Source organism: Bombus impatiens, unplaced genomic scaffold (genome assembly GCF_000188095.3).
Source record: "Bombus impatiens unplaced genomic scaffold, BIMP_2.2 scf_0581, whole genome shotgun sequence".
Taxonomy (NCBI): Eukaryota; Metazoa; Arthropoda; class Insecta; order Hymenoptera; family Apidae; genus Bombus; species Bombus impatiens.
In genome coordinates, this window is record NT_177000.1 from 33,590 (window position 1) to 44,752 (window position 11,163).

General features: G+C 44.0%; 1 protein-coding gene across 1 annotated transcript in view; it reads left to right on the plus strand.

Annotated features, from left to right (window-relative positions):
* Window positions 1–255: 255 nt before the first annotated feature.
* The window catches only part of LOC100741630 (A disintegrin and metalloproteinase with thrombospondin motifs 10-like), a 93,345-nt gene continuing 82,437 nt past the window's right edge, over window positions 256–11,163 (plus strand). The window contains exons 1-2 of the mRNA XM_024369476.2: window positions 256–468; window positions 832–976. The gene's annotated coding sequence lies outside the window, so the exon portion shown is untranslated. The remainder of the gene's footprint in view (window positions 469–831; window positions 977–11,163) is intronic.

Below are 11,163 nucleotides of genomic sequence, written 5' to 3' on the forward strand. Positions count from 1 at the left end.
GTTCACGAGAAGTTCCAAAGAATGTAACACGATAACAAGCCTCGTAAGATACCACTTCCATTAACTTGTAACTTCTAAATGATATTACGTACGGTTGACATTAAGATGGATAATACTGTAGATGACCTTTAAATGACTTTCAAGTAACCTTCATCGAAACAACGTACTCGTGAAACTAATAAGCGTATAATACAATATGTTTAGAATATTAACCTTTATCGACGAAGGACCTTCTCATAACGCTAAAACGTTTCTATCGTTGGATTTGTTATTTATTCGTCTCGAGGTTGAGATGAACTTTTAACATAGATTAGGCATGTCGCACGACGTCCAAGAGGAAAATGGTTGCTCAGGCATTGTTCGTCGTGGAAAAGGATACGTGGAGACGACGGTCATGCATCCCGGCAACATGTATGTCACGAAAAGATGGTCCGAGTGTTCGAGGAATTCGCTGAAATCGTATATCGAGTAAGAAACTGCATTGTACAGCACCGGAACTTTATCAGATCGATTCGAGATTGCTTTTGCTTTCATTCATTTTAAAGCAGCGAAGAACCTTGTTGACCGAAAAACGCTTTAAAATTCTACGGTAAAATTGGATTTCTTCCAGAACTCCGAAACGGAAGAACAGTGTATTTCTATCCTTCTTGTTGCTAAAATTCTTACGATTTTATCAAACTCCCCTATTTGCTTAATACGGTTGCGGATGTCAAAAAAAAAAAGGGGGGAGGGAAGGCTAGCGCTAATAAAAGCAAAATATTTTAACGCTTCTTTAGGTCGCTGATAGTTAGCAAACGCTAAAGAAGATTATCCGTGCGATTATTCTTGCAGGACAGGTTTGGGATTTTGTTTGGAAGACGAGCAGCAAAATCACGAGTTTCCCAGCACGGACCTTCTTCCAGGTGTAGTGTACGACGCGGATGACCAATGTCGGATACAGTACAGTTCTGATGCACGGCAATGCGACCTGGGCATGGTAAGAAAGCAAATTTAATTGCCTCTGTATTATTTTTTTTAAAGCGTACTTGTCTTTCTTCGTAGCCAGCTCCTATTCTCAGCGGGATATTACGTTACGTGGCTCTTCCGCAACCGTATTTTCCACGTAATATTATGCGCCGGCGCGGCATGCAGCTCCATATCTTTTATATTTCCGTCATATTTCGTCGGGGCCAAGAAAGAATATGTAGCCTGGCTGGATTCTGAAAACTGGATCCACGACGAAAATTGAAACGTTCGCGAGAATAACGTTTTCGTTGTTTCGATCAACGCGAATGTGATCGATCGTTTTATCTTCGCATCTTTAAAAAGGCGAAAATCAATATTTTCATAAGCTTGAACGTTCGCGCCGTAGCTCGATTGATTTAACGAGAGGGAGACCGTAAACCGAGCGGCAGTCGCGTCGAACCTCGGTCAAACAGCCTCGTTATTTCGTCATTTGAAATCGTTAATGATGGGCCAACACGAGGCCGTTGTAATTTTATAATTAAATACGAAAACATAGAGACTCGCGTGGCAGGGTGGCGCGAACGTTAACGAACTTAACGAAAATTCAGAGTGTGCATCGTTTATTTATCGAACGACATTGTTTTCCAGGAACTGTAATAAACGCGTTAATACGCGTCGTTGTTTGATATTTGCATACGCACCGGCGAAACAAAGATTCAGTTTCTTTTTTCTTTTCCTTCCTGTTACGGCAGAAAAGAAAGTTCACCCGTAACTGCGTGAACTGGTGCGGTTTCATTAATGTGTTCCACTTGTTCATTAAGTTATTCGTATTTGTAACAGTCGGGGTCGGTGTAAAGCGGCAGCTGCAAACACTTTCAGCTTTGTTCAACGACTTTGCCGCGTTAATTAAGCCGTCCGCGCATACGAAATTAGTTAAATTTGTCTAGCTGTTTGCCTTGACGAACAAAAAATTACTTCCACGAGCATATGTTGACGTTATAGCGAATGAAAAGAGAGTTTTGCGTTTAGTCCTGGGACTACCGGTGGACTCGTCGGTAAGGCTATGCCCGGTAGTCCCTGCCTTAGACGTATAGAGAATCTCGCTAGGTGCGGTATTTGTATCGTTCGCTCGTATATTCGACCGCTAGCGAGATAGACAGACTCGTTGTCGTCGTAGCCCTCTGGTGTTGACGGTTGGTACCCGCGGATCGCCCGGGAGGAGTTGCGCCGCGTTGATGCCTCGACCTGTCGGCGTCCTGTTGATACCGATACCACAAGGTTTTTATAGCGCGTCAACGGTGAAATTGTCCGAAAAACGCGGAAAACCCGATTATTTTTCATCTGTTGCAACGTATATGAGTCGAATGCCGTTCTTTTCGCACCTGTTTCCACGTATTCGTGTCTCACGTCCGAGAAAAAAGAATTGCGACTTTCCTCGATGCTCCGGGCGTATCGTTTCAATTACGTATTAGCGCCGTTTAACTTGCTCTCTTTTCACCATGCAACCTTCTAATCAAGGGGCCGGATGGAACAAACCTTTGCTTTTAAGCGGCTATACTTTAGACGAAGTTAATTTCTTTAATTTTCCTATCTCAGAGAATTTAATTAGAGTACCGAGTACAGATATATTAACGCGACTGAATTCAAAGGTGCCTCGACTACTAAGGCCATTTCATATAATTTATGTAATTCAATTTATCATTCTCTTTGCGTCGCTTAAACCTAATAAACTACAGAGAATAATTACGTTTACGTTGTCGGACAACATGGTTTCTCGATTATTTTAGACATCGTAAATTGCCTTTCGTACCAAGCGGATCGGTTCGCGTACTCTTCTAAACTTTCGTTTTATCAACGATCGGGATTCCTTATTTAACAGGATCGATTTCTATCGTCGAGTTCGTTTAACGGAAAAGGTTTAATTCGAACATTCGAAATTTCAACGCAAAGCTACCGAATTCTTTGCCTCAAAATTTGTCGTGCGTAGAAATAAGCGAGGAAACGGTTCTGATAAAATTACATTTTAGTAACTGGTTGAGTTTCGAAGAAACGACCTTCGGGTTGATTTTATCGCGAAAAGCTTTCGATACTTCAAAGTTTAAATTTGAACATTTGCCACTACTTCGATCGCACGATTTCGATTTAGGCCGGGAAATAAGAAGCGATATTTCTTACGTAGTGACAACGTAACGTCGTACGTGTTCGAGGATTGGTCGCGTTTCCTTGGCGATTCGAGGTGTCCATGGGTCGCCAACTCGTCAATCGTCGTCGGGAATCGCGATACCGATGCGATAAACGGCGATAGACGCAGACCGCCCGTGAACAGGCACCATCTGTCGTTCGCCACAGCAAGCTTCTACCTTACGCGCGGTCTACCTTATCCTTTTAGGAAAATACGTTCTGCCGTGCGTTCGTTCGGTTTAGATAAGCGACGTTCGAAGTAGGCCTATCGTTTCGCGATATCGCATTCGCCACGACACGTACGTCCAGCTTCGACCCCGCCAATACGATCGCGTTTCATTTTCAGAACTGCGAAACCCTGAGGTGTGCCATTCCGGGAAGGGGTTGCGTGTCCGCGAGGAAACCAGCGGCGGAGGGCACGCGTTGCGGAGAGAACAGAGTAAATTATTGCCTGGAAATATGCAAAGACGAATTAACCACTACCTGTCCCTGATCTCGGCAGTTGATCTCTCCGCGTTACTTAATTTTACTCGGCTAATGAAAATACCGGAGGATCGACGATTCGATCAACCAAGACGCTTCGTTTCAGAGATATTTCGGTATCGTAGATGCGACGACGATAAGAGGGACTGTCTGTTTTTACGTATCCAAGGCTGTATTCGATCTCGAACAGGTTAAAATTCTCGAAGAAGGATGCGACGGCACTTGCTTTCGAAATTGATCACTCGCGTAAAGTAGAGACGTTTTTACGAAACTCGGTAGATTATCGCTGCCTCTCCTTCAAGAAATTTATAATCCCTGAAAGAGGAATAAACGCTCTTATAAATAAGCCAGTAATTACACAGAAAAAGTATCGCGCTTCATCTTCAAGCTCGTATTCTATCGTACGATCTATATTACGGCCAGCGAACGCTCGCATTTACATATCTGAATTACTGGAAGGTTTCTCGAGTAACGGATAGTGTAAGAGGGTTAACGATCCGGGACATCGGGAGGGTCGATTGCAAGCTTTTGTCGGGCGTGCGACGCGGCATCACGCGGCATCGCGACGCGGTCGATTGCGAAAGAATTACGTGTACGTTTCTGCGTTGCAATGATACGTATTGTTTAGATATGCGATAATTCTCTATAAATACGCGAGCAGCCGTTTTATAGCAAGACTTTTGCAAGAAACTGGTCTAGTACGGGCCGACGGTAAAACCGACCCGGATAAAAATCTCCTTCTCGGCCGTTTGAATTTCAATGCGACTCTGATTAAGACATCGCGCCTGCCACATGCGGAGCAGCTGTTTTTTCACCTAGCTTTCACCTCACGCGCTTTGCCAACCATGCCAACCGTGCTTCATCGAACATGCTAGGCTTATTCAGCTTGCACGGATCAAAGCGCTTGGAACTCTGGCGCATGGAAAACGAGCTATATATTTTGGGAAACGAGTCGGCCATCGGACAAGAGAAAAATTACCTTCGTGTTCCACGCTCTCGTCGACTCGACGATAAACTTATTTTAACTAATCTTCTCGCCGCGGTTTTTAGGCCGTATCGTCCATAGCCGAGGCACCGATATATCAATTTCGCGTAATTAATTCGTAACAGTAATTTAAATCGCTTAAAACACGAAAATCGCGCTTATGGTGAATATCGAAACGATTGGTATATAGCGAATGCAAAATTTATTTAACGTTCGAAACGAATGGACCACCCAGTCGCTATTTCCATCGGTGTATAACGTCGGTTTACATATATTTAGAGGTAACTGTCAGTTTGTCTTTCAAGAGCCGGCGAAAGACTAGATTCAATAAGTATGCAAATTTCCCGCTATATTTGACTCCAGATGATACATGATGTCAAAGTGGTGCGAAAGTTCACGTCGCAGAGGGAGGCCGCGTTCGGGTTCATAACGCGTTAACGCTCGTCTTAGCCACCGAGCAAACTCCTCGTTCAACCGTAATACAAACCTGTCTCCGAAATGAATAGCAGATAAAAGAAAAAATAAGCTTGCTTATCGTGGAGGATAAATTTAATCAACTTGCAAAGTAACGCCTTCGCAGTTGCTTCTTGAGAAAATCGAGCTACGAAACGAAGATAGATGTCGCGATGACAGAATGCCACGATAGATGCCTGCAACATGGTAAACGCACTAACGGTAACCCGATTCACAGATGCTTTGATTAATTTTCAAATAAGAAGAATAATAAAATTCTTACGAGGTGAACACATTGGCGAGTTTAAAATTTCTAATTGACTTGTAATCGATAAAAGCGAGAAAAGTTGTAACGCGCGATTGAATTCGAAGTAGAAGCCTTCGCGCTGACGAATCCCAAACACAATTTTCCTTAAAAACGACTCGTTACATATGAGAACAGCAGCGCTCTGCAAATTCGCCTTATCGCTCCGCAACGGCTCGGTTATGCTATTTGCCAAGATTTTATTTCAGCCCTCGCGCGTTTTCTCGACAAGTTCGTCAAGCTCGAGTTTGCTTAGCGCGAATTAAAACCGCAACAGAGTCGGAATACAACTTACAGAGGACGCTGTTTTAAACCGGACGGTACGTACATAGACATTCGCAAAGAGATAATAATAAAGAAAAGTTTATCGCGAAAGCTCGTAACGGTGGTGCCATCGGAACGAAAGTCTTAAAACGCGTCACGATCGGATCAAAGGGTCGAGTCGAAACGAACAAACTCCGAGCCGCGTCGTTACTTTCGCTTTCGCGTTGCTTTTCAGCGTCACTGGTTATCGAGTTTAATTATTCGCAAAGAACGAGCCGACTATCCCTCTTCTCATCCGCGACCGTTTTATCACGTTTCTGCGGGTTTCCCAGCATTTTCGAGTCATTCGTTATCGAGAAATATTTTTGGTCTCCTTCCGTCACGTAGCGAAACGTGATCGTACAACCACAGCCGGTATTCCGGTTGATAAATCGATTTTTCGATTCAAGTAAAAATCAGAGTGTGACGCGATTCTCTTCGCGAGATCGTCGAATCTCGAATCTTCCTAAAATCTCGTGAAAAGGAGCGACGGAAGCACGGCTGGTTTATTATTCCGACTATGCGATAAAGGTACTTTCGAATTTCTCCGGTATCCTTATGGAATTCTGATTGCTATGGTCTCTCGTGTATAAGAATTAACTTATGAGATCGTAACAGCGGATAAGTATCGTCGTGTAATTCGATCATCCACGTTGTTCGAACGTACGAGTATTTTCCGTCACTCGCAATTAAGACCGATCGAATAAAATATACGGAAACAGTAGACGACAAACGGCAGGTAGTAACGTCACGATGCAACTTGCTTCTTTTCCCTTTCAATTTCGACAGCTGAGAAAAATTTGCTGAGATTTTTTGTCTTTTCTATTCAACTTGAAGACAGGAGACCGCAAAAAATATCGGAAATCGAAAAATTCGCTTTTCCTTCAATTTTCAACGTTATCCTTTGATTCGAACTTCCAAACGGTTCATTTCGATGGTAATTTTTCATTTCTACATCTATCTTCGACGAATTTCTTTCCCCGGTGTTTAATGTTTCGAAATATTTTTTGTTTATAACAAAGATACGGCGACGCGTCAGGATCGCTCGGAATAATTCCCCTCCGCTCTTTCGACTAGTTTATTTAAACAGATTCTGTTCGGCTATGTCAGAGAAAAGAAACATCGCTATTTTCGTTGAAATTTCCATAACGCAACGATAAGAGGAACGGAGAGGCGTAACGATCGTTAGACGGCTCGTGACGCGATTAATTTAAAAAACGGTGGCAGGTTGGTCGAATTGATCGATAATTAACTTTGCAGTGGTGTTACGGAATGAAATGTCTGTTGGTCGGCGAACGACCAGGAGTCGTAGACGGTGGTTGGGGTAGCTGGTCAGCTTGGAGTCGATGCTCCCGAAGCTGCGGTTCCGGCGTGGCTTTCTCAGTCAGACGATGTATCAATCCTTCGCCGTCCAACGGCGGGGCTTACTGTCGCGGTGACAGAAAACGTCATAAAATATGCGCCACGAAGGTTAGTAACACCGGAAAAGCCAAGCAGAGATATATCGGACAGAAATATATTCTACGGTAAAATCGAAGCTTATCAAAGCTTCGTTTATCGTAACGCGTAACTCGTCGTATATACTCCAATTCGAAAGACGGAAAACATTTTTACTAAGCTTACAAGATCTAAATCGCTATCGTTTCCATGACTTCCGAGAAAAAACCGCGTCTCTCGAAAAAAACGCTTTACTCTGAAAACATTCGCTGAAAATGCGTTTCGTTCGTCGAATCCGAGAGAATCGTAGCAAATCAAGCGATACGACGTTACGATGTACAGATTTATTCGCCGTCGACGTAGAATTTTCAACCGATATCTACGTAACCGTTTTCCTATGTTATTCCAAGCCAATCTCAAGTTGGGTCACCTTGCACAACCACCATGTTCGTCGTTAAAACTTTTACTGAATTCCAGCCGTGCGACGTTGACGCGCCGTCCTTCCGCGACGTCCAGTGCAGCGAGTTCGATAACTGGATCTTTCCAGAAGACGGGAAACTTCATCGATGGACCGCTTACAAGCTACCCGAGGGTAACTAGCTTTTTCGATATATCGAATTCTTCGTCGATACATCGTCTCCGGCTATATAAGTCACTTACACGAGTCGATCGGCAGATCTACAAGCTTCGGAAAATCCGTGCGGCCTTTACTGTTTAAGCGAAACGAACGTGGTGGCCTCGCTCCGACCGAGAGTCATCGACGGGACCACCTGCTACAGGAGTATTCGGGACATCTGCATCGGAGGTGTCTGTCGAGAGATTCCCTGCGACCTGAATATGGAGTCGAACGCCGTGGAAGATGCGTGTGGCGTCTGTAAGGGTAATGGCACTTCGTGTAGCCTGAAGGAGGCCGTGATAACGATCGGTCCGGCGTCTCGTGAGTGTAATTACCCGATTCTTCCTCTAGATGATTTCTTCCCTTTTCGAAATATCGTCGCGCGTTTCATCGTATTAGCCGGCCTTTAGTCTTTATAACTTGTTTTACAGTTATTCCGACGTTTTATTACCGACTGAGGTGGGTCGTTCGGCATTCTTTCGGGCAGCGCACTATCCTCCAAGAGGAATTATTCATGCGCATTTTTCAAACGTACCTACGCGTTATTTTAATTACGTCTGCTTTTATTTCGTTTTCTAGATATTTCTATAACGATATACCAATATCGTTAAAATTGTTTTCCTTTGCAAGATTATTAGGAATCGCCGAAAGTCAAGAGCTACGAGTAAGCGTCGAACTGGTCGCTTAAAAAATATCATACGTTTTTATTTTAGGTTCGATCGCTTTACCTCGTCGTTGGCATACAACTTTATCGATCGGAAAGTTTTCTACATCGTACGACTAGGCACTTTCCGTGGAAAATTAATTTAAATTTGTAGAAACTCGTCGGTTTGAATCGTAAAGGCAAAGAGAGGAACGTGGTATGAGAAGAATAGTTTATGCCCCGATCAAAAAATGCCGAGAGTTTGATTTAATATAAAAGCCGGCGAAAGTTTTTAGACACGGAAGAATCTCTAATCGCGATAAATAAAACGCCGGCTAGGGAAGTTGAAATTCCTCGCGGATAAAGGCACTAGATCCGTGAAAAGTGCGAGAACTTTCCAAGGTATTTCCCGAAGAATCTCATCCGTTCCCTCGGCTTTCGAACCAGACCGATATAACCTATCGGCGAATAAATCTCGTATTCGCGATCCCCCGAATCGATACTGCACGTCCCACTCGGTATAAAACTTCTAATAATCGAGAGGGGAAAACTTTCAATGGCAGAGCCGAGGAAAGTAGTGGACGTCCCGGTCGGCGCGACCAACGTCCGGCTAGAGGAGATCGAGCCCTCTAAATCCAGGATAGTGGTGAGGACCAGAGACGGAAAACCGTTAATTGATGGGTAAATTGACTTCCGCTAAAGAACTCGAACACCTTGACTCTCGAAAGAGTAAAATATTTCCTCTCTTCGTCGTATTCCTTTTAAAGGAATCGTAGATTTTATATCACCGTACCGTAAAAACCGATAGAACGTTGTTTTATCTTTTATTTTTCATACTTAACGTCGATCGGTTCTTTAAGAATGGCGTCGTTTAGAGAAACGCGGAGGAGAGAAAAGAAATGCGTCGATTGATCGTTAAAACGTCCGATTAAAGAACACGAGTCTCTCCAGACGTACTTCGTGCTCCTACTCGTGAGATATGTACTTTGTGCATTCAGCGTACGTTTGATTCAAGCGCATTTATTCGTTGCTTTTGTTTTTTCATTATGTACGATCATTTCAGGGATCGTTTAGGAATGTTCGATGTGGCGGGCACGAGGGCGTGGCTAGGAACGATAAGAGCGAGTCAGGAGGTTCTCAGCATACCGGGACCAGTCACGAAGGATTTGCTTATATTGGTAAACATAACGAACGCGGTCCTCTAATTAGCCAGCCTGACAGATTGATAAGGTATCTCGAACACGGTGTCCAAATTTGGACACTTCTTATCGAGTCGTGCTACGCGTTCATATTTTGAGCAGCGAGACGAAGAAAGTTCTGTTCAACGCCACCTAACTAATTACTAATTGCTATTACGCGATATTTGCGCCTGCTTCTATCGCTACCACTCGAACTTACGCGACACTATTCGTAAAATCTTCCAAGCGGTCGTTGGAAAGGAACGTTACGTTTCGACCTGATATCTTTGCTGCTGCTGCTACTACCAACGACAAACGAGCAGGTTGCTTAAATCCAACGAGATTCCTTCGTTCTCCAACCGAATCGTTCGATTACGAAACGTAATTGTTCTTTTATCGTTAGAAATCACGGAACTTTCGAACCAAGTTTCGAAAACTGAGAGTCAACGTATTTACCCGAATAGTAAATTCGTATTTGACACTCGCGTCTATATCCCTTTGAGCAGAGATTCTCGCGAAATTATAATAATTCTGATTATCGTAACGTACTTATCGTTATAATATTTTTTACCTACGTAACTGTGTTTACCAACGAACAACTGCTCGCCTGGAATATTTCCCCTGAACTGTGGAAAAGTGGTTTCGTTGCTACGTACTCGGCATAATTTCGTTGCCCGAGTAAGTTGTTTCATCGAATAGATTCTGCCGAAAGAAAACGTGACGGTGAGGTATTCGTTCGGTGTGAAAGAAAAGAGCCCTCGTAAGCCGGAGTTTTCATGGGATTTCGTCGACTGGGAGAAGTGCAGCGCGAATTGCGGACCCGGTGAACAGATTTCCAAGCCTCGTTGCTTGGAGAAACTCGCTGGCATCGTGGATGAGACGTTCTGTAAGAGCATCCCGAGACCGGAGGAAGAAGTGAGACCCTGTTATCGAGCACCCTGCCTGCCGAGGTTAGAGCGACACGTTCGTTACATACTTTTAATTAGAAAATTCCAAAAGTCGAGCGAATACCGCCGAATTGCTTAAAATTTCAATCACGATGTCCTCGTTGATATATAACGTTGTAAGTTTCGAGTTTCAAAGCCGAGAAACCTAAGACAGAAAGCGAGCAATGTTTGTCCGTGTGATGGCCGAACGTCGAGAAAAAGATCGAAAGATCCTTCGCGCGACGACGAGAGATTTCGTCCAAGGAGAATACGATCCATCTAGTTATTCTAATTCGTTGAAACTTACGTTGCTACTCGTAACGATGTTTATCGCAGATGGATGATCGGTGACTGGCAAGGTTGCACATCCTGCGTCGTTGGTTGCGAGAAGAGACGAGCCGTCAAATGTGTACGTCCTGTCGGCCACTCCGAGCTGGATGTAGATATTATCGCTGACAGCTACTGTCAAGGACCGAAGCCGAAAGAACGAGAGTTGTGCACTAGCCGAGAGAAACGAGACAACGTTCTCGCGAAACACGAGCAAAAGGACAAAAGTACCGGCTCTCAGTCTCGCTTTTCCTCCGTCCAGTAATCTAACGATCAATCGCGTCGTTAAATCAATCACCGAAGGTGAACACGACTACCAAGCGTTCGAGCCCGCTAAAATGATTCAATCGACCTCGCTCGACTAGTTTTTTCTGTGTTTCTA